We start from the raw sequence: 27,486 nt of genomic DNA, 5'->3' as shown, positions 1-27,486 counted from the left end.
ATGAACTAGCCGACAAAAATATTGAAGAATTTCTGGCATTTATTTTGAGAATTGTGGATTTTCCGAATAAATGCTTAAGTTTTTCTAATAAATTAAATAAATGGGTTAAAGAGCAAAAGTTTGCGGAGGAGGTACCTAATGGAAGTCATTTCATTCGGGATTCATTTCTTTCGGTAAATATTGTGCCCAACAATCACTTCCGTTAGTCATCGTAGTATTTAGAGCTTTTGTACCAGCATAGACCTTCTCACGATGGTACCTCTAACAGACCTTAAAGTGCACTTAAACGAAAATGTAGCACTTTTGTGAGAGAGGTAGCCGAAGATGTGATCCGATATAGAATCATCTTCGAACTGAAACTAAGTTTGCACAAAATATTACGAGAGATATCGTGAGCTGCAGCCAACCAGATCGACTTAAAGACGGACGCCTATCGTGAAATCGACTTTAAATAGTCTGAAATGGATTTTGTCCAAACATATTTGGGGTCTAAAACCATAATTTCGATGAGTTACATTTTTATCGTATCGTTAGCCTAAAGGCCTTGGTACATAATAAGCCTCGCAGCCTGGCTTTCTTGCCTTTCTTCATTTCTGACTTAACAAGTAAAAAAGTATCAGTCGGCTTGGCCGACAGTGATATACCCTCAGCCTGTGTATATTGAAACAATTTTTTTCCCAAAAAACGTATGTATGTATTTAGAGGGTTTTAAAATTTTTGGGCGTTTGAACCGACAAAAATTTTGATTAGGATTAAAGATAAAAAGTTTAGCTGAGGAGATACTATAAGTAATGGATCGACATTGACCGTTATGGAAGTGGATTTCCAGCCACAACATATGGTGCCATAGGGGGTTTTTACACTCTTCGGGCTGTTTGATCAAGAAGTATGGACTTGCCCCTAAAAAACTTTTACCATCGTAATTGAGGCAGCGAATGCAAGTTGCTTCAACAAAAATTAATGTGATTCGATAGCAGGCCTTAAAGTGAACTTATCCGAAATTTTGTGTGGGAGGTACCGGATGGAGTGGACAAATACAGTCCATATTTGAACCAGATCTATATCTGGTAGATATATTAGGATGTGTAAAGTATAGACAAATTTGGCCACTCCCTTCAAGAGTTACCGTACGAACAATTTGTCCGAACATTTTTGAACTTTTGTTGGGGAGGTACCTGAAGGAGTGGACCATATGGCTTATCTTCAAACTTAAACTATGTTTGGACAAAATATTACTAAGGCCATATTTTGGACCGAATCGGCAGATCCGTTCGAGAGTTATCTTGCGCTCCAACCACCTCACACGGTGTCATAGGGTTTTTTTGCAACTTTCCTGCTATTTTCTTAGGAAGTATGGACTTGCCCCTGATGAAACTTGTACCGTCGTATGGAGGGCAGTGAATACAAGTTGCTAAAACAAAAATCAAAGCGATTCGAGAGATGACCCTAAACTGAACTTTTCTCAAATTTTGTGTGGGAGGTACCCGAAGGAGTGGACCTATTAATACCATATTGGAACCTCATATTACTCTCGTAGAAAGTTTACGCTATACAATGTATGAACCAAATCGGTTACACCCTTCAAGAGTTATGGTGCGCACAAACTTTCCGAACATTTTCGAACTTTTGTGGGGGAGGTACCGGAAGGAGTGGACCGATGTAGCTCACCTTCGAACTTAAACTAAGTTTGGGCAAAATATTACGAAAGCCAAAATTTGAACCGAATCGGTTCATCCGTTCGAGAGTTACCGTGCGCTCCAGCCAGCAGGACAGACAGACGGACGGACATGGCTAGATCGACTCCAAATTGTCTGAAACACATTTCGTCCAAACATACTTGAGGTCTAAAACCATTATTTCGATGAGGCACATTTTGCCCGTATGAAAGTGTATATACCCTCCTTAGCCTAAAGGCTGAGGGTATAATAAAAAAAATAATAAAGAAGGCAATTTCCAACAAGGTTGATTGCCCTTTTCATTTTAACCCCCGTTTACATATAGAAGTGACAGTTCGAAAAATACCAATACACTCACACATGTTGACTGCCACACAAACTCCATTGTTGAAAATCTTTCAGTCAGAGTTAGCAAAGGTAAACCACCTTCTTGTCACCGAAGAAGAAGAACTCAGAATATTACTGCTGTACCCCAAAGATTTGGAGAAACCCCAGATTTGTCCATTCCTCACGAAAACGATCCGAAATTCTGAAACATCTTGACTGATGAAGCCAATTTCCAACTCGGTGGCTACGTCAATAACTACAATTGTCACATCTGGGCTCGGAAAACCCAGTAGTTATTGTTAAGAAGCCTATCCATAATCAACATTGGACAGTTTTTTGCGGTTTATGGTCTGGTGGTGTCATTTTACCTTTTGAGGTTGGATTGCGATATCGATCTGGACAACGTTTACATTCAACACGTTTATTGATTGGTCTGATGGTGGGTGAAAAATTATTCGTTAAAACTGCACTTTTATTGGTTTGAAGGTAGATGAACAAATATTCTTTTAAAATCCACATTCATTGACCTGAAGGTGGATGCAAAAATATTCTTTAAAAATCCACATTTATTGGTCTGAAGGTGGATGATAAAATATATATAAAAAAAATAATTCGTTAAAACTGCACTTTTATTGGCCTGAAGGTGGATGAAAAAATATTCTTTAAAAATCCACATTTATTGGCCTGAAATTGGATGAAAAAATATTCTTTAAAAATCCACATTTATCTGTATGTAGGTGGATGAAAAAATATTCTTTAAAAAATCCCGTTTATTGACCTGAAGTTGGATGAAAACTATTCTTTAAAAATCCACATTTATTGGTCTGAAGGTGGATGAAAAAATATTCTTTAAAAGTCCACATTTATTGGTCTGAAGGTGGATGAAAAAATATTCTTTAAAAATCCACATTTATTGGCCTGAAGGTGGATGAAAAAATATTCTTTAAAAATCCACATTTATTGGTCTGAAGGTGGATGAAAACATATTCTTTAAAAATCCACTTTTACTGGCTTCAAGGTGGACGAAAAAATATTCTTAAAAATCCACATTTATTGGCCTGAAGGTGGATGAAAAAATATTCTTTAAAAATCCACATTTATTAGCCTGAATGTGGATAAAAAAATATTCTTTAAAAATCCACATTTATTGCTTTGAATGTGGATGAAAAATATTCTTTAAAAATCCACTTTTATTTGCTTGAAGGTGGATGAAAAAATATTCTTTAAAAAATCCACATTTATTGGCCTGAAGGTGGATGACAAGATATTCTTTAAAAATCCACATTTATTGGCCTGAAGGTGGATGCAAAAATATTCTTTAAAAATCCACATTTATTGGCCTGAAGGTGGACGTAGAAATATTCTTTAAAAAATCCACGTTTATTGAACGGATGGTGGATGAAAATGTATTTTTTAAAAAAATCCCGGAAAAAATTCGGGTCCGTTAGTCATTATGTAAGCCATATCAAAGTAATATAAACAAAAATAACAACTTATATAACTTTTTACTAGGTTATGAGTATGGAGGCACAGAGCGTGTGTGTCCGACTACAAGTCCTAGTGTTGTGTGTTCAACGCTCGCCGTCGTCAGGCGTGCTTTTTGTTGACAAAATAAACAACAGATGGTGGTGCACATGTTAGCGTTTAAACAACTACTTATGTTCGCACGAGTGGCTGAGTATGTTGTGTGTTCGACTACAAATCAAAAGATCGCATGCCAAAAATGTGCGGGGATATCGATATCACACTAGCCTACGAAAAACATAATATACCTGTAAACAGGGCCACTAGGAAAACCTTCGGTAAAACTGTCCGAAGGATCCTCCAAAAGACCCTTAACCACACAAAAATGTTAAACATTTGTGTGGGTGGTACCACAAGAATTGGACAGATAGGGAACATGTTTGAACATAAACTGAGTTTCGACAATATTTAGAGATTCAAAGTTTGGACCAAATCGGTTGCTTCGTCTATGAGAAATCGCGCTTACCATTTTAGCGAAAATTTTCGAACTTTTGTGGGGGAGGTACCGGAAGGAGTGGACCTATAAGCACCACCTTCGAATATGATCTAATATTCGAAGATATATTATAATATCCAAAGTGTGGACGACCGCAGTATTTGTTTCGAGCTCTCCAGCCACTACATATGGACCATAGGAGTTTTTTTTTTACAAATTTCGGGCTGTTTTCTCAAGAAGTATGGTCTTACCCCTGAAAAAGCTTTTACTGTCGTAATTGAGGCAGCGAATGCAAATTGCTTTAACAAAAACTAAAGTGATTCGAGAGCAGGTCTTAAAGTGAATTTATCCAACATTTTGTGTGGGGGTACCCGAAGGAGTGGACAAATATAGTCCATATTTGAACCTAATCTATATCTGGTAGATATATTAGCATGTGTAAAGTATAGACCAAATCGGTCACTCCCATCAAGAGTTATCGTGCGCACACTTTTTCCGAACATTTTTGAACTTTTCTGGGGGAGGTACCTGAAGGAGTGGACCGATATGGCTTATCTTTAAACTTAAACTAAGTTTGCACAAAATATTACGAAGGCCACATTTTCGACCGAATCGGCAGATCCGTTCGAGAGTTATCTTGCGCTCCAACCACTACACACGGTGTCATAGGGGTTTTTGTAACTTTCAGGCTATTTTCTCAGGAAGTATGGACTTGCCCCTGATGAAACTTATACCGTCGTTCGGGGGGCAGTGAATACAAGTTGCTACAACAAAAATCAGAGCGATTCGAAGGCAGGTCCTAAACTGAACTTTTCCAAATTTTGTGTGGGAGGTACCCGAAGGCATGGACCGATTGAGTCCATACTGCAACCTTGTTTAAGTCTGGTAGAAATTTCACGATGTGCAAAGTATGGACCAAATTGGTTACTCCCTTCAAGAGCTATCGTGAGCACAAATTTTCCGAACATTTTCGAACTTTTGTGGGGGAGGTACCGGAAGGAGTGGACCGATATAACCGATCTTCGAACTTAAACTAAGTTTTGACAAAATATTGCGAAAGCCAAGTTTTGGACGGACATTGCTATATCGACTCCAAATTGTCTGAAACACATTTCGTCCAAACATACTTGGGGTCTTAAACCATTATTTCGATGAGGCACATTTTACCCGTATGAAAGTGTATATACCCTCGTTGGCATAAATGCTGAGGGCATAATTATGAAGTTTGTTGAAATTGAAAACAAATTCCAAGTCAACTGTTTTAAAAATATAACAATTTTTAGCTTATTTCGAACTTCTAGTGGGTACAGAATAACTAGTTATTCTAGTGGTCATGGGATAACCAGTAATTCAGTGCGACATGCAATTGTTAAAATAATGGGTTAGTAGGGGGTTCTGTAAGTAGTTACAACTATCCAAACGTACTATAAAAACCCTTTATTTAGTAAGGCTTTTTTTGCTGGGTATATAAAAAATATTCCTTAACAAATCCACGTTTATTGGCCTGATGGTAGATGAATAATATTCTTTAAAAATGTTTATTGTTGTTTAAGACCTCAAAAATTGAATTTGGTTATGCAAAATTTCATAAAAATTATATGGTCCTGTAAGCATGCTCGCTGTGGACATTTTTGGTTTTCATTATTAACAATATACCTTCCTTCTACTTTACTATAAAATATATATCCGATAATTAACTCCAAAAAATTACACTTTTCTTTGAATACCAAAATAACATCTCTTATTCGAAACACCCTCATAATGTTTTCTTTATTTTCTTACCTTATTTTCAAAATCTTCTTCTGGATCCCTTAATTGTAAACTAATCCCTTCAGCAAATATAGATGACATCCGTTTTAAGCACATGTTTGCTTATTTCTTTATTTTACAATTTTATTTGAATTTAAATTGTTTTAAGTTGTTGTTATTTTATTTTACAGGTTTTTTTGTTTTCAATGTTAACTTGAAATCCAATATTAACAACACACAACAATGTTCTAGGCATTCACTTAATTACAGACTAAAATTATTTGAACAATTATGGCGTAAATGGTCATGTTTAGAATGTTTGAGCTTTTGATTTCTTAATAAATTTCGGTTCGATTTTAATTTCGAATTGATTCACGATTTAATTAAGAATATAAATCGTAATATTTCTTTTTCATTTATTTCAAAACAACCGTCAAATCTCTACGATACGCTCACGTGCAATGAACAACGTCAGAACAATGACTAAATTTTGCGACCTCAGAAATGTTGGTATAAACCACCAAACAGATAGATGGGCAAAAACAGACAGCCATATAGATATACATACATACAAACGAACATAAAACGAAACTCAAGTCATTGTTTGCGAAGAAAAGAAAAATAATATAATCTAGCCAAACACCCTAAGCTATTTAATCGGATGTGTGTGTGTGTTTGCGAGTTCTAAGCGAGCTTAGCATTGTTAACTTCACTCAAAAAAGTCTAGCCACAGAGGTAAAAAGCCATAAACAGACCGGCCCTGTTTAAAAATTCTGAGTTAGTTTTATTTCCACCCTTGTATTTCGATTTAATTCAAGAAATGTGTAATTTTACCCAGCATACATTTTCAAAATTGAAACTTAATTTTGATATTACGTTCATGTATTAAAATTCTAAGTGTTCTCTGTCGGACTTATTTATAGATGTACTCAAAAACAAATGCTTTATAAAGCGTAAAATGAAACGTGCTGGAAATAATTGATTATCTTAGCAATGCTATTATGTTGGCTAGCATGCTTTCTATGTGTATACACTCTGTTAATATGCTATATAGGGGTGGATATGTTGTGTTTTGCCAGTTCATTGGCAACACATTGAGAAAACCATCCTTGAACTCCGTTTTAAAAATATAGGAAGGTTAGAAAGCTTTCTGTGTGGCAAATTGGTTCTCCATAACGGAAACTTATTGAAAAAAGAATTGCTTTCGAAGAAGTTTTCTGGCCATGTAGAATTTAGAGGAACTCTGCAAGAGAACTCGCAGGAAAAAAAAAATATCCCTTGCAGGAACAAAAGAATATCTTAAATGATAATACTCCGTTTAAAATAGCTCATATGGGGCGTCATTGTTGTTCTTTCCAAAACATCGACCAATATTAACAATTTTCAGAATTGGCGCAACAATTTTCAAAATACGAAAAATTGGGAAGGGCCGTTCTATGGGAGCTATATGAAGACGTGAAGCAATATTAAAAAATTCAGGTGGAAAGTTTTGCACCTTCAATCAAGACCAAATACCAATAACCGTTTCAGTTGGATATTGAAGGCTCAACCTTCAAAATACCGAAAATCGTGAGGTACGCTTTATGGGGGTTATATGAATAAATGTAACTGTACCAACAAATTTCAGGTGGAACGTGCTATATTAAGACGTGGACCTATACGGACAAATTTCAGGTGGAAGGGTTTATACATCCACGAAGACTAAATACTAAATTTAAGCCATATCGGTGGAATATTGAGGACACAGCCTTCAAAATACCGAAATTCTATGTGTTACAAACGGAATGACAAATTTTATTACACGCTCCATATTATGATGGAGAGAATAAAAGCTTGGGTTGGGCTAATAACCGACCTTTACAAAACAACGCACTATGAGAGAACAAAGAAGAAAAAGAATAAACCGCTTCAAAGTTGACGACCGCCGGAAACGTTTTAAGGAATATGATCAGCGAATCTGTATCAGGAATGTCAGGACTGTTTACAGAGTAGCTACTGGAAGTGGAATCGGGCAGACGTAAAGATCACAAACGATTACGAAACATGAAACAAAACATGAACTAGGTGCTGGATTTATGGTACATCAGAGGCTTATAAACCTTATTTTGAAAAATGTACTTAGCAAACTTGACTATCACTGTTCTCTTTCGCAAAGTGGTTGTGATCTCTTGCCTAACTTTTCCGGCATCTTGCTAAGTCTCTCCGTCCTCTTGCAAAGTGTGGATGCTATTTGTTCCACAAAACATTTTATTAGAAATTTAAAAATGGGACGCGAGAACTAAAATAGGAAGAAACTTGTGAAATAAAATAAAATAAAATTAAATAAAATAAAATAAAATAAAATAAAATAAAATAAAATAAAATAAAATAAAATAAAATAAAATAAAATAAAATAAAATAAAATAAAATAAAATAAAATAAAATAAAATAAAATAAAATAAAATAAAATAAAATAAAATAAAATAAAATAAAATAAAATAAAATAAAATAAAATAAAATAAAATAAAATAAAATAAAATAAAATAAAATAAACTAACATAAAATAAAAATAAAATAAAAGTAAAATAAAAAATGAAATAAAAACAAGAAAATAAAATAAAAAACTCTGAAATATAGTTTTGTCTAAGTGGTTTGTGGGGTGGTTCGGAGGGTGTTGTTCGGAGGTTGGAAGTTCGGAATGGGGTTGTTCGCAAGGGTGTGGTTCACAGGGTGGAAGTTCAGAGGGCGATGGTTCTGAGGGTGAAAGTGGGAGACGCAAGTTCTCTCTTCGTAACGTTTTAAAAAAGTATTTTTATACCCTCAGCCTTTAGGCTAAAGAGGGTATTTACACTTTGATACGACCAAAAATGTGCCTCATCGAAATAATGGTTTTAGACCCCAAGTATGTTTGTACGATATCCGTTTCAGACAATTTTGAGTAGATCTAGCAATGTCCGTCCGTATGTCTGTCTGGCAGGCTGGTGCGCACGATAACTCTCGAACATATCAATCGATTCGGTTCAAATTTTGGGTATCGAAATATTTTCTCCAGATTCGATTTAAGTTCGAAGATGGGCCATATAGGTCCACTCCTTCAGGTACCTCCCCCACAAATGTTCAAAAATTGTTGCAAAACTTGTGCGCAAGATAACTCTTGTAGTAATAAGCGATTTGGTCCATACTTTTCACATCGTGTAATTTCTACCAAACTTAGATGAGGTTCCAATATGGACTCAATCGGTCCACTCCTTCGGGTGCCTCCCACACAAAATTTCGGAAAAGTTCAGATTAGGACCTGGTCTCGAATCGCTTTGATTTTTGTTTACGCAAGTTGTATTCGCTGTCCTCTATACGACGCTGTAAGTTTCATTAGGGGCAAGTCAATACTTCCGGAGAAAATAGCCTATGACACCGTGTGTAGTGGTTGAAGCGCAAGATAACTCTCGAACGGATCTGCCGATTCGGTCCAAAATTTGGCTTTCGTAATATTTTGTCCAAACTTAGTTCAAGTTCAAAGATGGATTATATCGGTCCACTCCTTCCGGTACCTCCCCCACAAAAGTTCGAAAATTTGTGCGTACGATAACTCTTGAAGGGATTAACCGATTTGGTCCATACTTTGCACATTATGAAAATTCTACCAGACTTAGATGAGGTTCCAATATGGACTCAATCGGTAAACTCCTTCGAGTACCTCCCACACAAAATTTCGGAAAAGTTCAGTTTAGGACCTGCTCTCGAATCGCCTTGGTTTTTGTTGTAACATCTTGTATTCACTGTCCCCTATACGAAGGTACAAGTTTCCTTAAGGGCAAGTCCATACTTCCTGAAAAAATAGCCTCAAAAACAAAACCCTATGACACCACGTTTATGGGTGGAAGCGCAAGATAATTCTCGAACGGTAATGCCGATTCTGGCAAAAATTTGGCCTTCGTAATATTGTTTCCAAACTTACTTTAAGTTCGTAGATAAGCCATATCGGTGCACTCCTTCAGGTACCTACCCCACAAAAGTTCAAAAATATTCGGAAAAATTGTGCGCACGATAACTCTTGATGGGAGTGACCGATTTGGTCCATACTTTACACATTCTCATAATATCTACCAGATATAGATCAGGTTCAAATATGGACTATATTTGTCCACACCATCCCGTACCTCCCACACAAAATTTTGGATAAGTTCACTTTAAGACCTGCTATTGAATCACTTTGATTTTTGTTGAAGAAATTACGATGGTAAAAGTTGTTTCAGGAGTAAGTCCATACTTCTTGAGAAAACAGCCCGAAGGGTGTAAAAACCCCCTATGGCACCCCCATGGTCTATGTCGGTCCATTCCTTTAAGTACCTTTTTCCGCAAAATTTTTGAACTTTAATCCTAATCAAAAATTTTGCGGTTCATACGACCAAAATTTTGAAACCTCCTAAATACATAAGTTTTTTGTGAAAAAGTGTTTCAATTTGCACAGGCTGAGGGTATATCTCTGTCGGCAAAGCCGACTGATACTTTTTTACTTGTTTTTTTAACAATGTACATTGACAAAGAGAACGTTTACCCCGCAAATTTTAGGCAATCTTATCAAAATTTGGTCTTCAAAAACAAAATGCAAAGTTTTCTGTGGAACGAAAGAGCACAATTTTTTGCAAAATCTTAGCAAAATACACTTAGCAGTTAAAACTTTTCACTAAGCAGAAGAGGAACAGAAATAAAAAAGACAGCAAACATTTTTTGAAAACTTAGCAAACTCAACTTATCTTTAGCAACTTATCAAAAATAAGGGTTCTGTGAACAGAAAAAATTTTCGAATTATCAAAAATATTGCTAAGTGCAAAATGAAAAGTTGATAAGTTGTTTCGTGGAATAGGGCCTTGGACTACAGATCCACTCCGTTTGATGAATGAATTGCCTCAATCCGTATAAAAGCTATGTTTTCAATATCAGTCCTATCTGCACCTATGCCTCGACCGAAGAGAAAGATGAGCAGAACATTATACCATCAGGAGTGTCCTAAGGTTACTGAAGAGAAGAACGCGGCATACAGGTCAACCGTGCAGTCAGTAGCAACACAAAGCGCAAAGGAAAATATCGAGTGAATAGAAGAGAGGAAGAGAGATGAGAAATGTATTTGCAGAAGCAACAAAAAGAGCAGGAAAAAATTGAGATCTTCCGGAATTAGAAGGAATAACGAAAATTTTACCAGAGTGTTAAACACCACACTGAATGAAGGGTCGCGTGCAGGCAAAGATAATGAAGAAAGCCTGGTAACAGATAGCAAAAAACATTTCATCAAGATTTTGGGAGAAGATGAAGCCAATATTATGGCCACGTTGAATAGGGTTATAACTTTTTAGCAATTTTTGCAAAAATTTAAAATACCACCGCATATCCGTGTAGAGTATGAAAAACTACTATGAAATACGGTGCCATTTTTTCTCTATCGCAATAAAAGTTTCCGCACCAAATGCATTGAAGTTCTGGAATGCATTATTTAAATTTATTTGTCATCATGACATATACGCTTTCTGTAATAACTTATTTATATTTTAATCTAACTTAAAATCAATATCAAAGTATTCTGGACTAATTTGTTATGAAATCGCGACATTTTATAGCATTTGACAATATTTCAATTTTTTGATTTTCTTTATAAACTCGCGAACTTTATGTTTGTATTTATTCTCCCTATTGGCCAAGAGAATATTTGGTCATTTGCAACGAATTCGCGAAAGTCACAGACTGTTTTTAATGACTTTGCCTTTGAGAATATTATTTATCTATATATATCGGCCTTTTTGTAGAAAATTTACTTATGTTGAAACTGAAACATTGAAACGCGTTTTGGAAGTGTAATTTTTACTGAAATAAATAGTGCTATATGCCTGTTTAAAATGCGCGAAAACATATATTTCAAAACTATCGGTAATCCGGAGATACAATTGATTTTTTTTTTTGAAAATTAAGTGCGATGCTACATCCACGGTTCTTGAAGGATCGCCATGAAACGACATCAAATGATGTATTTTTTAAAGGTTATCATCGAAATCGGATGCGCATAAAATGTAAATGAAGTTCGTGGAAATTATGACCTTCTAACTATATTTTTCGCCCTAGTATGCAACAGAAGTTACATCTTGGCCGCCAAATAGAATTTCACAAACTGTACACCAAATAAAAGGGATGGATTCGCTCTGTTGGAAAATCGGATGCGCATCATGTCATTTTCACTATTACGGGATTTATATGCGTTTCAAATGCTGTAATATTCAATATAACATTATTTTAATGTTATGCCACAATTGGAGTTCCTTATGATTTTATATAATGTTCTAAAAATATTCGCCAATAGGAAAACTATAAGCGAAAAATTTGTTGCAACGGAATATCTTCATTATTGCGTGAAATTTGGACGAAAATGACGAAGAACTGGAACATTTTTTCTTCAACCATTCCTATAAAACCATAAAAAATAAAATTAGAATAACATGATTTTTATTTTTTTCGTCATATTTTCTTTGTATTTTTGCAAATAACATGAATACTATAGCTCCAAACTTCACGACTTAGATTTCATTTTATTCCTCACAATGTCTGGATGCTGCTATAATTTTTTATATATATTTTATGTAAGTATAAGCGCTATTGTTGCAAAAATTTTTGTAAATACGTGAAATTATTTAACAAATTTAATTTTTCGCGAATCCATTGAAACTTTGAATTTTTTTTTGCATATTCTCAAAGCGTGCGAATTCTGTTAACGATAATAGGATATAACACCTTACTATATTAAGCCGCGATTTTTTTATAATTTTTTCTAATTAGCATAATCAAAACGGTCATATCTTATGCGCGCAACGATCAAAGTTGGTAACGAAAACAGATTTGGAATGACGATTTTTTTCTTAATCTATGTACCAAAAATCATAGATGTAGTATCATTTTTTTTTTTATTTTTTTGAAATGGAAAATACAATTTTAGACATTTTTGTCGATATTGTATGTATATAAAAGGAAATTATCTTAGTTACTACACTTATAACTCAAGAACCGCTGAACTGATTTTGACAATTCGGAATGGTCTCATGTGTTATGTTAACCTTGTATAACAACGGCGTAAGCCGCTGCGTATACGACGTCGTGATTGTGTGCATTACAGCACACAGTCATCGTGTGTTCTTCTTCACACAATTTTTGTTTTTCTTTTTTGTCGATGTGGCATCACTGCTAATTGCAAATGTCAGGCACCAAAGACAACGACAAATTGCAATCATTCTAATAAAATTGTGGTGGCGGCAACATCCCTGAAAAGGAAAAAAAATTAACAAAGTGTAATTCGTGAATATTGGGAAGTAAATCCCAACCTCACTCAATTCGCATAACGAATAAGTAATTTCCAATTGGAAAATTGTTTCATAGCCCCAAATAAGGGTAAAACCATAAGAAACGGTGAGTTTAGTGGAAAAGAAAATTTGTTGAATTCAATTATAAAGAATTCATGTTTTTTTTCCTGATTGCAGTTGTGAAATTCATAATCACACGTGTTGCCGCATTCGTGCACTACAACCACCGGCAGATAACCTCGCTTAATTAGTGCAACGGCGAACAAATTAGTTGAGGAAAACCAACCATCGTTTTAGCCCGCTTTATGGAACAATTAAACAATTTGCAATAAAAAGGAAAATTAAATCCGCCACCACAGCCTAGAATTTTTTTTGTCGGCCATTATCCACGTTGTGTAACTAACGTTACATTAAGCCACCACAACCACCTCGAAAAATAGAACTTTCTGGAACTTTTTGCCAGCATTCCCGTTTGCGACACAATAGAAGGAAGCCACAACTCACAGAACCACCTTCACACAAAAGCATCCATTAACAACATTGTGATTGCCGCCATTTTATACACAATTTCAATCGGCATTAGAGAGGAGATGTTAATCCAAATTAAGGGTAATGCCTACCCTCCAACTGTAAGTACGCAATATAACACACAGATATAGTCGGTGCAACCATCCTGCTCCTTCCTGGTAACCCATACCAACCAGTTACAGACCGGGAGGTGTGGGATCAGTCTTTTTTTTGCTGTTTTCCTCGACGGTGAAGCCGAGTAGTCATCTTTATATTTTGGAAACCAGTTCCTACATCCAGCCCTCGACGTCAGCAGAGCAAATTATTTATTTCTTTCTCTTTTTAAGTATTCTCTTGGCATTGCACTTTGTATGCACACATACATAGCCATAGCCCTGTATGTATGTATATAAGAAATTAATGTTGTTGTTGGACCTGTAACGGTTCGTCTCCGCGTGCAAAAAGAAGATGAAGATAATCATGAAAGCTTTGCAATAACGGTTTAACAGAAACGTTTTAGTGTACGTTGTTGTTGTATTGTTCTCATTTCCATTTTCGAATAAGAAATTTACAACAACAACATCTTTCTGTTTCTTTCTATCAACGATAAATCCAACTCACTTTAGTGAGAGAAAACAAATTCTTGCTCTCTTTGATGATTTTTTTATCTCTTTTTTTTGGGAAAGAGAAATAGTCGGCTAAATCAACAACTGTTGTAGTTTCTTTCTATTAGCATTTCTCGTGCTTTTCAAATTTCATCTTCATTTTGTTCTGCGCTCGAGATTGTTTCTTTTTCCAAATTTATGGGTATATTCGGCGTATGCCTGTTCACTTGTTGTCCATTGCTTATTGTAGGAAAATAACCCGTGATTACCCAGTGTAGTCCGGTCAGAATATTTAGGTCCCTGAGAACATGATACTTGATATAGTACAATTTTCATCCGAATTTTGTTGAACAAATCTAGTATTCGATATTTTACTGACGGTTATTTCCTACAATAGTGATTCTTGTGGATGGATATTTCGAAGTTTTTTTCTGTTATTTGGTTAAATAATTTCGAGTGCGACTTTTCTTAAGCAAACAAAAGAACCTACAACAGATTTCTCCTATCTTTGGAAACTTCGTTTAAAACTCCGCGCCTTCTGATAAAAAGCATTTAAGAAATTTTTATACGTCGAGACTACGTTGCAGGTCGACAGATTGTGATTATCGTATACCGTACAAATTTATTGGATGTTTTTATTGAATTTCGATCTTTAAGAATATTATGTTTACGATCCATAAACATCATCTTTATTTATAAATCATATCAATCGCATACCTCGGTTAAAATATACGCATATATAGACATATGTATACCCAATTTTAAGAATCTTTTCGACGTTAAATTGACCTGTGGTCAACCAAAACAGTAAATGATACTTTTTTGTTGATGCGGACATTTCCGATTTTTTTTGTTTTGTACTGCATATGGTATATATATGCATATGTTCTAATTGATAATTTTACCTGATAATTATATAATGTCAATCCCATTATTTATGATCTCCGTCCATCTATCCTTATTGGATATTCACCTTCAGCATTTTATCCAGTGAGCTCATTTGGTAGAAAAATTGAGGGTAGTATTAAATATTTTGGTGCACAGTGGCACGAATGGGAATGACATGCAAAAACAAATTTGAATTTTGTATACATTTCTGAACTGAATATAAATTGAATTGTTTTTTTTACTGATTTTGGGAACTTAATATCAGTTAGATAATAATCAAATAGTGATTAATTATAAAATTACCTCTAAGCATTTATTGATTGTTCTTATTATAACGAATATTTATAAATAAACATGTTTTGAATTCTGAAATTAATCATCATGAGGTTCTAATTGAACAATATAAGGTAAGGTAAAGGTAAGGGTCAGCCAAGCCAAATTTTTGGGAGTCATCATCATCGATGAGACTCATTGGGGATTTTGTAGAAAATCCATTGGGAGGGCATGGTATCCCAACAAACACCTTGGGTACCCATATCAAAGCATCCTGTCTGTGATTGGGAATTAATAATGAATCAATTTTGTTTATGGCTAGTCAGGAGTGGCCACTGAGCTAGACCGAATTTCTTCAATGGCAAGTGTATACCAGCGACATCTTGGTATGCCTCATTCCCCTTTACACTCCGTCCTAGTTACATAACACATGGCAGAAAAGGATAAAACTTAAAAAAATCGAGAAAATTTTGCAAAAATATTTTTTGACACATTTCTATGTAGCTTCTTGTTAGGAGTATACCGTGACACTTTTTTGACAGTTTTTGGTGAAAATTGTATATGCACCAACTGTCAGGGTCCATTGTACTACTCTGTTTTATCAATTTCGAAAAGTTGTATAGATATTTTTTATTAACAATCAAATCGATTTTCATTTATTTTTAAGAGTCTTTTTAGAATATTAACAGCGAAAACTTTGTTAAAAAAGAGAGTTTAGTTTAAAGTTTGTAAAGATTAGTAGTGGTTTCGGTCAGATTCCGATCAAAAAGATGAAGATAATAACACAGGAAATGGTTCCCACAGTTTTGAGGGAAAAAAGTACAAAATCCACAGAATTGGTGAGTTATTTGAAAAATCTGGAGCTCGGAGGTAATTTCATTGGAAATGAGTTTGTGGCATATACATACATATGTATACTTTTAAACCGTAAGTAAAAACATGTTCGAAAGATCAACTTCCGATTTATGTCGTATAAAATTTGAGTAGTATCAGATATATGTATATTGAAACTGTCTTGGTACTGTCATGTTACTAACAAATTATATCCCCACTGAAAATCAGTTTAGTTCCCGCAGAGCGGGAACGCAAATGCAAATGGTCAAATACATACATATGTATGTATATCGAAAAAGTATGATATTCAAAATTGAAAAAAAATGAAATAAGAAAGTATCAGTCAGCTGTACCCTCAGCGTTTGACCAAAAACAAAAAAGAAGCAAACACAAGTTTAAACAGCGAGTTTTAAACCAAGTTTGGAAAAATTGTTGAAAAATTTGAGAGTTATCCTTTATACTAGAAGTTTAAGCATGTGCCGGCAGGGTGTCATGGACTTACTCCGGAAAAAAATTGTTCCGTTGTAATAGGAATCGTGAAAACAACCTTCTGCAAAAAAATCAAATAGATCCGAGACGAGTCCTCACAGTCCACTTTTTGGGAGATACCCGAAGGACTGGACCGACTGGACTGGGTGAAATAATACGATGTGCAAAGTTTGGACCAATCAGAAACTCTCTGCGAGAGTTATCTTCAGGTTTTGGCATTTTAGATGATGCCGTCAGGGTTTCTTGGAGTTTTTAGGCCAGTATATCAGGAAGTATGGACTGCTGAAAAAAATTCAAAACTATCTGAGAGAAGCTCCTAAACTTCATGTATGGTGTGTGGTAGGTACACGAAGGAGTAGATTGATATGGTCCATATTCAAACCCGATCTATATCCGCAAGGAGTTATACGATTTGCAAAGCTTGGACCAAATCTATTGCGCCCTTTTGTGGGGGAGGTACCCGAAGGAATCGACCAATATGGGTCAACTTCGAACTTAAACTATGTTTAGCCAAAGGCTGAGGGTATCAAAAGCAAGAAGTAGGAGGTACTGATAAGAAGAAACCATCGATTATGAAACGAATGGGGACGTTACGATACTACTTTGTTTCAACTGTGCGTCGCAAAATATGTTATTTGCTTAATAAATATATTTACAGTTACCCAATTGTCAGTTTATTGGGACAGAGATTCGAGGAAAATAGAAACACTTTGCCTCTCAGTAGCCTCTTTCTTCGACAAACTGACAATTATCGAAAGTACAATTGTCTAATGGGCATCTGCGTCAAAGATCGCCCTAAATAGTTCAAAACAAAGAAATATTTGCAATTGAACTCGACAACAAAGCCACCGACTTCAGTAATACTACTTCTAACAGACTGCGATACGAAGTTCGCCGGGTCCCCTAGTTATACCCTATACCACAATGTGGAAAAGGGTATAATAAGTTTGTTTTCCCAAAAATTCATGTAACGCCGCGAAATATTCGTCGTAGACCCCTCATGTGGTATACCAAACTTCATATCTCGACGAGATAAAGCGATTTAGCGATGTGTGTCCGTCCGTCCGTCCGTCCGTCTGTCCGTCCATTAAAAATTGTAATCAAGCTAGAGGCCGCAATTATGGACCGATTGTCACGAAATTTAGTATGGAGGTCGGGTTTGGACCAGAATAGAACTGATTAGTTTTTGGCGATGATCGTGAAATGTTAAAGGGATGAAATGGACCAAAAACAAAATTTTTGCTCGATTTTGTAGCCGCTCTGTAGGTCGCAATAATAGTCCGATCGGCGCGAAATTTTAAACGTAGTTTTGGTTTGAGATGAAGAAGTAGCGTGCAAGTCAACGGTATGATCGGATAATATTTAGCGGGTTAAATTGATCAAAACTTTTGTGTGAAAATTGGTAAAATTTCTAATGCACATCTTATAACTTTATCCCAAGAAGACGCGTTTAGTGGTATAGGGTATCACATGGTCGGCCCCGTCCGACTATAGTCTGTTCTTACTTGTTTTCTATATATATTTATTCAAACAAAGCGAATTAAATTTTTTTAATAGAAAAAATATCAAAAGGGAAACTTTTTTCACCGAATCGAACTAAAACACGCGTATTCGTTATAAGGACAATATTCCGCACATAGTACTGGCGTGGTATTTTTATACCCTACACCACTATGTGGTAAGGGGTATTATGTGTTAGTGCATTTGTATGTAACATACAAAAGGAAGCGAGATAGACCCATAGTTCCTTCTAGGGATATACATAGAATCACTTTCTGAGTCGATTTATGCATGTCCGTCCGTCCGTCCGTCCGTTCGCAACATACAGGTCGCATTTGTTGACCGATTTCGCTGAAAATTGGGGAATACCATTTTTTTAGCCGTCGGAAGATCAAGTTCGAAGATGGGATATATCGGTCCACGTTTTGGTATAGCCCCCATATAACGGTACCCCCCGATTTACGGTATTTTGACGTTTTCAGCTACATTTTCAGACCGATTTGGCTATAATTTGACCTTTAGGGTTCTTATGTATCAATAAACATATATAACAAAACTTGTGGACATAGGTCTACGTTTTGGTATAGCCCCCATATAACGGTACCCCCCGATTTGCGGTATTTTGACGTTTTTAGCTACACTTTCAGACCGATTTAGCTATAACTTGACATTTAGGGTTCTTATGTATCAATAAACTTATATAACAAAAGTTGTGGACATAGGTCCACGTTTTGGTATAGCCCCCATATAACGGTACCCCCCAATTTACGGTATTTTGACGTTTTTAGCTACATTTTCAGACCGATGTAGCTATAATTTAACATTTAGCGTTCTTAAGTGTCAATAAACATATATAACAAAACTTGTGGACATAGGTCCACGTTTTGGTATAGCCCCCATATAACAGTACCCCCCGATTTGCGGTATTTTGACGTTTTTAGCTACATTTTCAGACCGATTTAGCTATAACTTGACATTTAGGGTTCTTATGTATCAATAAACTTATATAACAAAAGTTGTGGACATAGGTCCCCGTTTTGGTATAGCCCCCATATAACGGTGCCCCCCGATTTACGGTGTTTTGATGTTTTTAGCTACATTTTCAGACCGATATAGCTATAATTTTACATTTAGGGTTCTTAAGTGTCAATAAACTTATATAACAAAAGTTGTGGACATAGGTCCACGTTTTGGTATAGCCCCCATATAACGGTACCCTCCGATTTGCGGTATTTTGACGTTTTTAGATACATTTTCAGACCGATGTAGCTATAATTTAACATTTAGGGTTCTTAAGTGTCAATAAACTTATATAACAAAAGTTGTGGACATAGGTCCCCGTTTTGGTATAGCCCCCATATAACGGTGCCCCCCGACTTACGGTGTTTTGATGTTTTTAGCTACATTTTCAGACCGATATAGCTATAATTTGACATTTAGGGTTCTTAAGTGTCAATAAACTTATATAACAAAAGTTGTGGACATAGGTCCACGTTTTGGTGTAGCCCCCATATAACGGTACCCTCCGATTTGCGGTATTTTGACGTTTTTAGCTACATTTTCAGAACGATGTAGCTATAATTTGACATTTAGGGTTCTTAAATGTCAATAAACTTATATAACAAAAGTTGTGGACATAGGTCCACGTTTCGGTATAGCCCCCATATAACGGTGCCCCCCGACTTACGGTGTTTTGATGTTTTTAGCTACATTTTCAGACCGATATAGCTATAATTTGACATTTAGGGTTCTTAAGTGTCAATAAACTTATATAACAAAAGTTGTGGACATAGGTCCACGTTTTGGTGTAGCCCCCATATAACGGTACCCTCCGATTTGCGGTATTTTGACGTTTTTAGCTACATTTTCAGAACGATGTAGCTATAATTTGACATTTAGGGTTCTTAAATGTCAATAAACTTATATAACAAAAGTTGTGGACATAGGTCCACGTTTCGGTATAGCCCCCATATAACGGTACCCCCCGATTTACGGTATTTTGACAGTTTTAGCTACATTTTCAGAGCGATTTAGCTATAATTTGACATTTAAAGTTCTTAAATGTCAATAAACTTATATCACAAAACTTGTGGACATAGGTCCAAGTTTTGGTATAGCCCCCATATAACGGTTCATTTAAGTTCATATTTTCGTATAGCCCAGATACCTCCGAACTAGCTGTTTATGACATTTGAAGTTCCCACGTTATGTACCGATTTTCGATATTTTGAAGATTCTAGCTAAATTTTTTTAACCGAATTGGGAGTTATTTGACATTAAAGGCTCCCATCAAAAACTGTCAACATAGGCCCATGTTTTATTATAACCCCTATATAACAGTACCTCCCAATTTCTAGCCCACCAAAAATTGTCAACATACATAGTTAGATATAGGCACCATAAAAAAGCGCCTCCCGAATGAAGCATAAATGTACATAAACATTATCTGACATTTTAACGTACCCACTTAAAGTTGGGGACAGGAATAAAAAGTAATTATTCCATTTTAGTTCAGAATATTTTATGGTGTAGGGTATGAAATGTTCGGCCCGGCCGAACTTAATGCTTTTTTACTTGTTTTGGTTATATCTAGGGTTTTGGGTAGGGAAATCCCGCACCGGGAATTCCCGGGAATTCTCGGTTTTTTGGTTACGGGATTTTCTCGGGAAACAAAATCATATTTCCCGGGAAATCGGGAAATATCTTTTTACATTAATCACAACTTATATTGAATTAATGAATAAACTATGCCCGTCACTTTTATACCATAGAATCAGAATGCGATTAAGTTTTACAGAATCAATAAGTTACAAAATATTTGGAAATTACTTTAATCTACAAAAGTGTTTTCAGGTAAAAAGTTATAAGAGCCGCACCAAAGTGCGAAAGAATATTTTATATTTTAAAGTCCCATTTTTATACCCTCAGCCATTGGGCTAAAGAGGGCCCGGCTTGCTGGCTGGTGCGCACGATAACTTTCGAACGATCAGGTCAAAAATTTGGCATTCGAATTTTTTCAAACTTAGTTTTATGTTCGAAGATGGACCATATCGGTGGTCCACTACTTCCGGTACCTTCCCCACAAAAGTTCAATGATTATCGCTGAAATGGTGCGCACGATAACTCTTGAAGGGAATAACCGAATCGGTCATAATTTTGCGTATGGTAATATTAGTTCCAGGCATAGAACGGGTTCCACACAAAATTCGGAAAAAGTGAAGTTTTAGAGCTCTTTTCGGGTCGATTTGACATTTTTTTCAGCAATTTGTCTTTACGACCCTTTTTACGACAGTACAAATTTTGTCGGGAGCAAGTCCATACTTCCTGGGATAATGTCTTAAAAGCTTCAAGACAGGAAGTATCTGATTGGTCCAAACTTTGCATATGGTATTATTTCATGTAGTCATGTATCAGGTTGGAATATGGACTATTTCGGTCCAGCCCTTCGGATACCTCCAACACAAAATTTAAGAAAAGTGCAGTTTAACAGTTCATCTCGAATCGTTTTGAAATTCTTTCCAAAAAGTTATACTTTTGTTGGGAGGGCATGTCCACGCTTCCTGAGGTAAAGGCACAAAATTTCAAAAAAAAAAAAGCCTGCCGATACCAACTATATTGGGTAGTACGTATGATAGCCTTCGAAGGGAGAAATCTCCCACACTCTCTCTTTTAAATGTTTGGCAACATCTTTTGTGTGCGACCCTAGTTAAAACGGTACAATTTTTTTCGGGTGAAATCCATACTTCCTAAGAAATTGGTTCAAAAACTCAAAAAGTCCCTAGAAACGTCGGAAGTATTGTGTTTGATTCTTATCTTTAGGTCCGAGGCTGAGGGTATATCTCAGTCGGCACAGTTGACTGATACTTTCTTACTTGTTTCAAGCAATCTTAAGCATAAGAATAAAACATACGATTTTCAATCTTTGTTTGAGCCAAATCCCATTGCATAGAGCGATTTCATTAGCTTTGAATAATGGAAATGGCCAGTGTGGGCGAAAACGTGTCATCCATTATTGAGTCCGCAACTCTTTGAAAATATTGTATTTCATATAAATTACTATGAGAAGATAAAGAAATCACGGAAATATTGATCCACACTCGTATTTTAAAATTTCCCGGGAAATCCCGGATTCCCGGGAATGGCGATTTTTTGATTCCCGTTTCCCGGGAATGATAAAAACCGAGAAAACCCAAAACCCTAGTTATATCCCTAATATTGAATCGACACAAAAACCTTAATCAGAAAATGATTTTAAAATTTGTATTTATATTTCTTGACATTTTTTGAAGTCACTGTAAGCAGATATTTTATTGAACACAAGCCTGAGAATCACATATACATATGTAACATTACATAAGATCATCAAACACAGAAGCAAGTTAAATATTCACGTTATCATTGGATACAATAAATCTCAGTGAGAGGTTGCGCTTCTTGGGGAAGGAGTTGTATAGGAGTTGTTGTTTGGGACATTGCTGATTGAAGATGCATTTTTTTAAGTGGGTCTTCAAGCATTTGAAAGTTATTCGCTAATCATTCAGTGCTATTGATAATTACAAATTACTCGAAATTGGGCCGAAAATGTATATATTAAAAATTCAAAATACCTGAAAATACGACCTACATACATATATCCAAAATTGTTGCTGCAGAAGTTTTTTGACCACTTCGAACCCTAAATGCCAAATTACATCCAATTTGGAGCAAAACTCTATATAAAAAGATGTTGCTCCCAAATGTCGATAAAAGCTTCAAAATACCTGAAATCGGGCGGTACCGTCATATGGGGCCTATTCCAAAACGTGGACTTCTGTCCGCAGTTTTTGGTGCAAAAGTTGTTTGACCACTGGAAACCCTAAATGCTAAATTACATGCAATTTGGTAGTTCAGTTTCAATACATTTCGTAGTGGAGGGAATAACAATTTCCGAGCCGAAATTTACGCCGTTCTTACATGTTACCTATAAAAACGTTTAGAACTGTTCTTGTGGAAGCTTGCTTGGTTATTTGCCCATGATGACGTCTCTATAACATTTAAGTATTCTGAGTGAGGTTCTTTAAACTGGTTTAGTACACATACATACATATACAAGGTGTATTTAAGCCATAATTATTATTGAGTTATTTTTAGCTTTACGCTTGTCTTGTTAAGAACAAACACAAAATGCTCATAAATCTGACTCAGAACTTTTCACATCCCGCTTGAGAAGATAATGTTTACTAGAGAGCTGGTGTTTTTATCTCAGCTTGTTTTTTTTCTTCTTTCAAATGGTTTCCGTATTTTTATGGTCATACTTTTTTATTGTTTGTTTTTATTTTGATATTTCATTCGTTTTACAGTTAAAGTTTATGGTCAAGGTACGTGCGAATGTCTGCAGAAAGACTAAACAGATGGTTGCCGGCATACTTATGTACATAGATGTCAATTTTGGTATAAATCAGTTAATCAACAACCTTGAAAATATTTAATGCATTTGAGTTTACAGATTGGAACCGGTATTATTGGTGGGTTTATATTGAACTTGACTTAGTTAAATGGTATTGGTGATATTTTAAATGTTTTAAACGTGTTAAAAAAACATTTCTTTTAATTTAGATATTGAAGTCTAATTTATTCCTGTATATCCGTTGTCTGAGTTTTGGGAAAGAACCCTTCAGAATTAAACTGATTTGTTTGGGAATAAATATTTGGAACAAATTGAAATCTCGATAATCAAACGGTATCTTATTGCACAGATTTAGAGGTGTGTCACCTAGCAGGTGACGTATGGGATGATAGATATGTACATTCGTGTTTGGTCATTACAACATTGATGTAGTGAGCCACAAATTACTCAAAATCTCATGAACGACGTTTTTGAGGAACATTTCGAAGCTTAAAATTCCACAACAAATCATCTCGCCATAACTCAAATGTTCGACTCAAAAAGGATCTGTCCTTCGGGGTTCGTAATATACTCAACAAGGGTTTTCATTGTCAAAAGGAATTTTCCATCCATTTTGTTGTATAGTGTTACTACGAGGGCTGCACGAAAACTAACTGGCCTAGGCAACACCGCGTATTGCCAGGCGCCATTTGAATTTTTTGTTGGAAAGTTTGACAGTTTTAAGCCATAGACTTACTCAGAACAGTTTGTCGTACAACCATTTTATGTGTTGTTTTCAGTGAATTGAAAAAAACAAATTTGAAAAATGTGGAATTTATTTGTGAACGTTTTCGTCCAAGAATTTTTCACAACTTTCGACGTAGATAATAACCTCAAGATTGTATCGATCAAATTAAATCTTTGTATGTCGATAAAGGACCATCCTATAGGACTATGAAAAACTGGTTCAATGAATTCAACTGTGGTCGGCACTCGCCAGAAAACGAAGGTTGTGAGGGTCGCCCAAAATCGGTCGTTGTGCCAGAAAAAAAAAATGCCGTACATGAACGGATAATGCGTGATCTCCATGTTAAATACCGTGAGATAGAGCCATCTTTGGGCATTTCTTCCACCAACTAACATTTAATGTTGCATAAACACCTGACCGCAAAAATGGATTTTTCTCGTTAGATACAGCAAAATTGTACAATCGATAAAAAAGTCTCCTTTGAATTGGTTCAAAGAAATTGTGCATAAAATAGATCGCGGTGCTTCAAACGACGTTTGTAATATCGCCACAGACGACGAATCTAGGATCTATGCTTAGGAGCCTTAAACAACAGCAGAAATCGCCCGTTTGGGTCATCGAAAGCGAGCCAAATCAAGCGAAAGTTGTTCATGTAAGATTCAAACCAGCGCACGGTGGTCGAAAGCACTGATCTAGCGGGGCGAAATTCATAACTTGCAAACGAATTGAGATACGTTACTGAAATTTTGCACAAACTCAGCTTGTACCTGTGGGTAATAATGGACCAAATATGAACAATATCGGCTAATGTTTTGGTATAGCCCCCATATAATGGTACCTTCCGATTTTCGGTATTTTGACGATTTAAGGCACAATTTCGTAGCAAATTAGCTGTAATTTGGTACTTACGGTTCCTAGTGGTCACAAAATATTTCCACCAAAAATTATGAACATAGGTCCACGTTTTGATATAGCCCCCATGTAACCGTACCTCCCAATTTAAGCTATTTTGAATATCATGACCACATTTTTAATTCAACTTGGCTGTAATTTTGCATTCCGTGTTCTCACTGCGTATAACATCTTCTTGCAGAACATTTTCAATTCGGATTTATGTTTCGATGTAGCCCGTTTTATGGTACCCCCGATTCGTTGAATTTTTACTTGTTATCCCATATTAAATAACATATTTAGCTATATTATGGTATTATAGTGTCTCCGGGGGTAGAACTCCTCCTTGCAAACATTTCTCAAGATAGGCCCATATCTTGATTTAGCTCCCATACAAATGCAAAATCCCTTATTTTAAAATTGCAGTCATCAAAAGATTTGCAAATATTTGCAGCCCGAATCTGGTTATTTAGTATCCAGAGAGTCCAATTTCATTCCCCAAAAAATAATCGGACCTAAGTTGGGTCAAGTTTACAAGATGCACTCTTTGGAACAAGCGCGTACAACCCATAAAAACACTAAAAAATTTAATTTTTTGAACATTTATTGCTATATAACTGAGTACCTCCAAAACTCAAACTAATTTTAATAATGTAAATCACACCCTCTGCTATTAATTAAAAATATATCTTGTCCATTTTCATACGAATTTATTTAACATTTAAACAAATATGAAGTTAATTTTGCAACAATTTTTTAAAATCTGATGCAACAAAAACTCTTGTATTTGAAAAATGAAAAAACAAAATCTTTGTCCGCAAAGTGTCTGTAATCGATACAATGGAAAATATTTCGCAATTTTATAGTTCGATTTTTTGACTACATCAGTGGTTTCGACCAGTGTTCAGCGCCTGTTTGACCGAAAAAAAACGTGGAATTGATGGCTCATCCGCCGTACAGCTTTGACTGGGGAGCCAATGACTTCATTTGATTCAAGCACATCAAGAAAAAAGGCGTGGTCAACGAGATGTGTTGCCTGAAGAAGCTGTAAAAGCATTCAAAAATCATGTTTTGGAGGTGTCTCAATCGGAGTGGAAAAAATGGTTCGCCAATAGGTTTGAGCGCACTAAAAAGTGTATAAATCATGCTGGAGACTATGTACATAAGAAAACAATAACACCATTTTTGATAGTAAATATTCGAGTTTTAATTGTTAGGCCAGATAGTAGTCGTTCAGCCCTCGTAATCTAACAAGTAACGCATTAAAACGCATTATGGTCGGCCCGGCTTATACCCGGAAATATTTATATTCGGTCGTCTCAAAACTTGAAAATACCTGAAATAGGACCTACAAGAACAATGAAGACCTATGTCTACAATTGTCGATGGAGAAGTTTTTAACCAATGGAAACCACAAATACCAAATAACATCCAATCTTGCCGACCACCAGGAACCCTAAAAGCCAAATTATAGTAAATCCGGTCTGAAAATGTAGCAAAAAACGTCAAATTACTTGAAATCAGGCGGTACCCTTATATGGGGGCTATACCAAATTTGTATACCCTCCACTATAATATGGAAGGTATAATTAAATTTGTCATTCCGTTTGTAACACATCGAAATATTCATCGGAGACCCTATAAAGTATATATATTGTTGATCAGGGTAAAATTCGAAGTCGATATACCCATATCGGTCTGTCCGTCCGTCTGTTGAAATCAAGATACAGCTCTCAATGTTTAAGATAGAACTTTGAAATTTAGTATAGAAGTTTCTATTACTCCTAGGATGTTTGGTATTGCAAATGGGCTACATCGGTCCTCGTTTTGATATAGCCCCCATAAAACGGTGCCACCCGATTTTTGGTATTTTTAAGGTTTTAGCTTCATTATAACACCGAAATGGCGAAAATTTGGTATTACGTGTTCGTTGGTGGTATAAAACTTACCCCCAGAATTTTGTTGGTTGGGCCCACGCCTTCACATAGCCCCCATAGAACGGTACCTCCCGATTTTCGGTATTTTGAAGGTTGTGGTCTCAATATTACTACGAAATGGCTGAAATTGGTATTTATTCTTCGTTGGGGGTACGAAACTTTTCCCCAGAAATTTGTCGGTACTGGTCCACGCCTTCATATAGCCCCCATAGAACGGTACCGTCCGATTTTCCTTTTTTTGAAGGTTGTGGCCGCAACAACAAACAGAAATGGCTGAGATTTGGTATTTACTTACCTTTAAGACTGAATTTCGTCAGTATAGGTCCACGTTTCAATATAGCACCCATAGAACGGTACCTCCAGATTTTCATAATTTTGAATGTGTGACGTTAATATCCCACCAAAATTAATTGAAATTGTT

General features: G+C 35.8%; 1 long non-coding RNA gene across 1 annotated transcript in view; it reads right to left on the bottom strand.

The window, feature by feature from the left end:
- The window catches only part of LOC141400163 (uncharacterized), a 29,283-nt gene extending 23,086 nt beyond the window's left edge, over positions 1–6,197 (bottom strand). Inside the window, exon 1 of the long non-coding RNA XR_012412094.1 lies at positions 5,746–6,197. This is a non-coding gene — a long non-coding RNA (uncharacterized lncRNA). The remainder of the gene's footprint in view (positions 1–5,745) is intronic.
- Positions 6,198–27,486: the final 21,289 nt, after the last annotated feature.

This window comes from Musca autumnalis, unplaced genomic scaffold (assembly GCF_047663935.1).
Source record: "Musca autumnalis isolate F117 unplaced genomic scaffold, ASM4766393v1 scaffold_3, whole genome shotgun sequence".
NCBI lineage: Eukaryota > Metazoa > Arthropoda > Insecta > Diptera > Muscidae > Musca > Musca autumnalis.
Note: the sequence above shows the minus strand (reverse complement) of the source record. Positions and strands in the feature narration are given on the sequence as shown.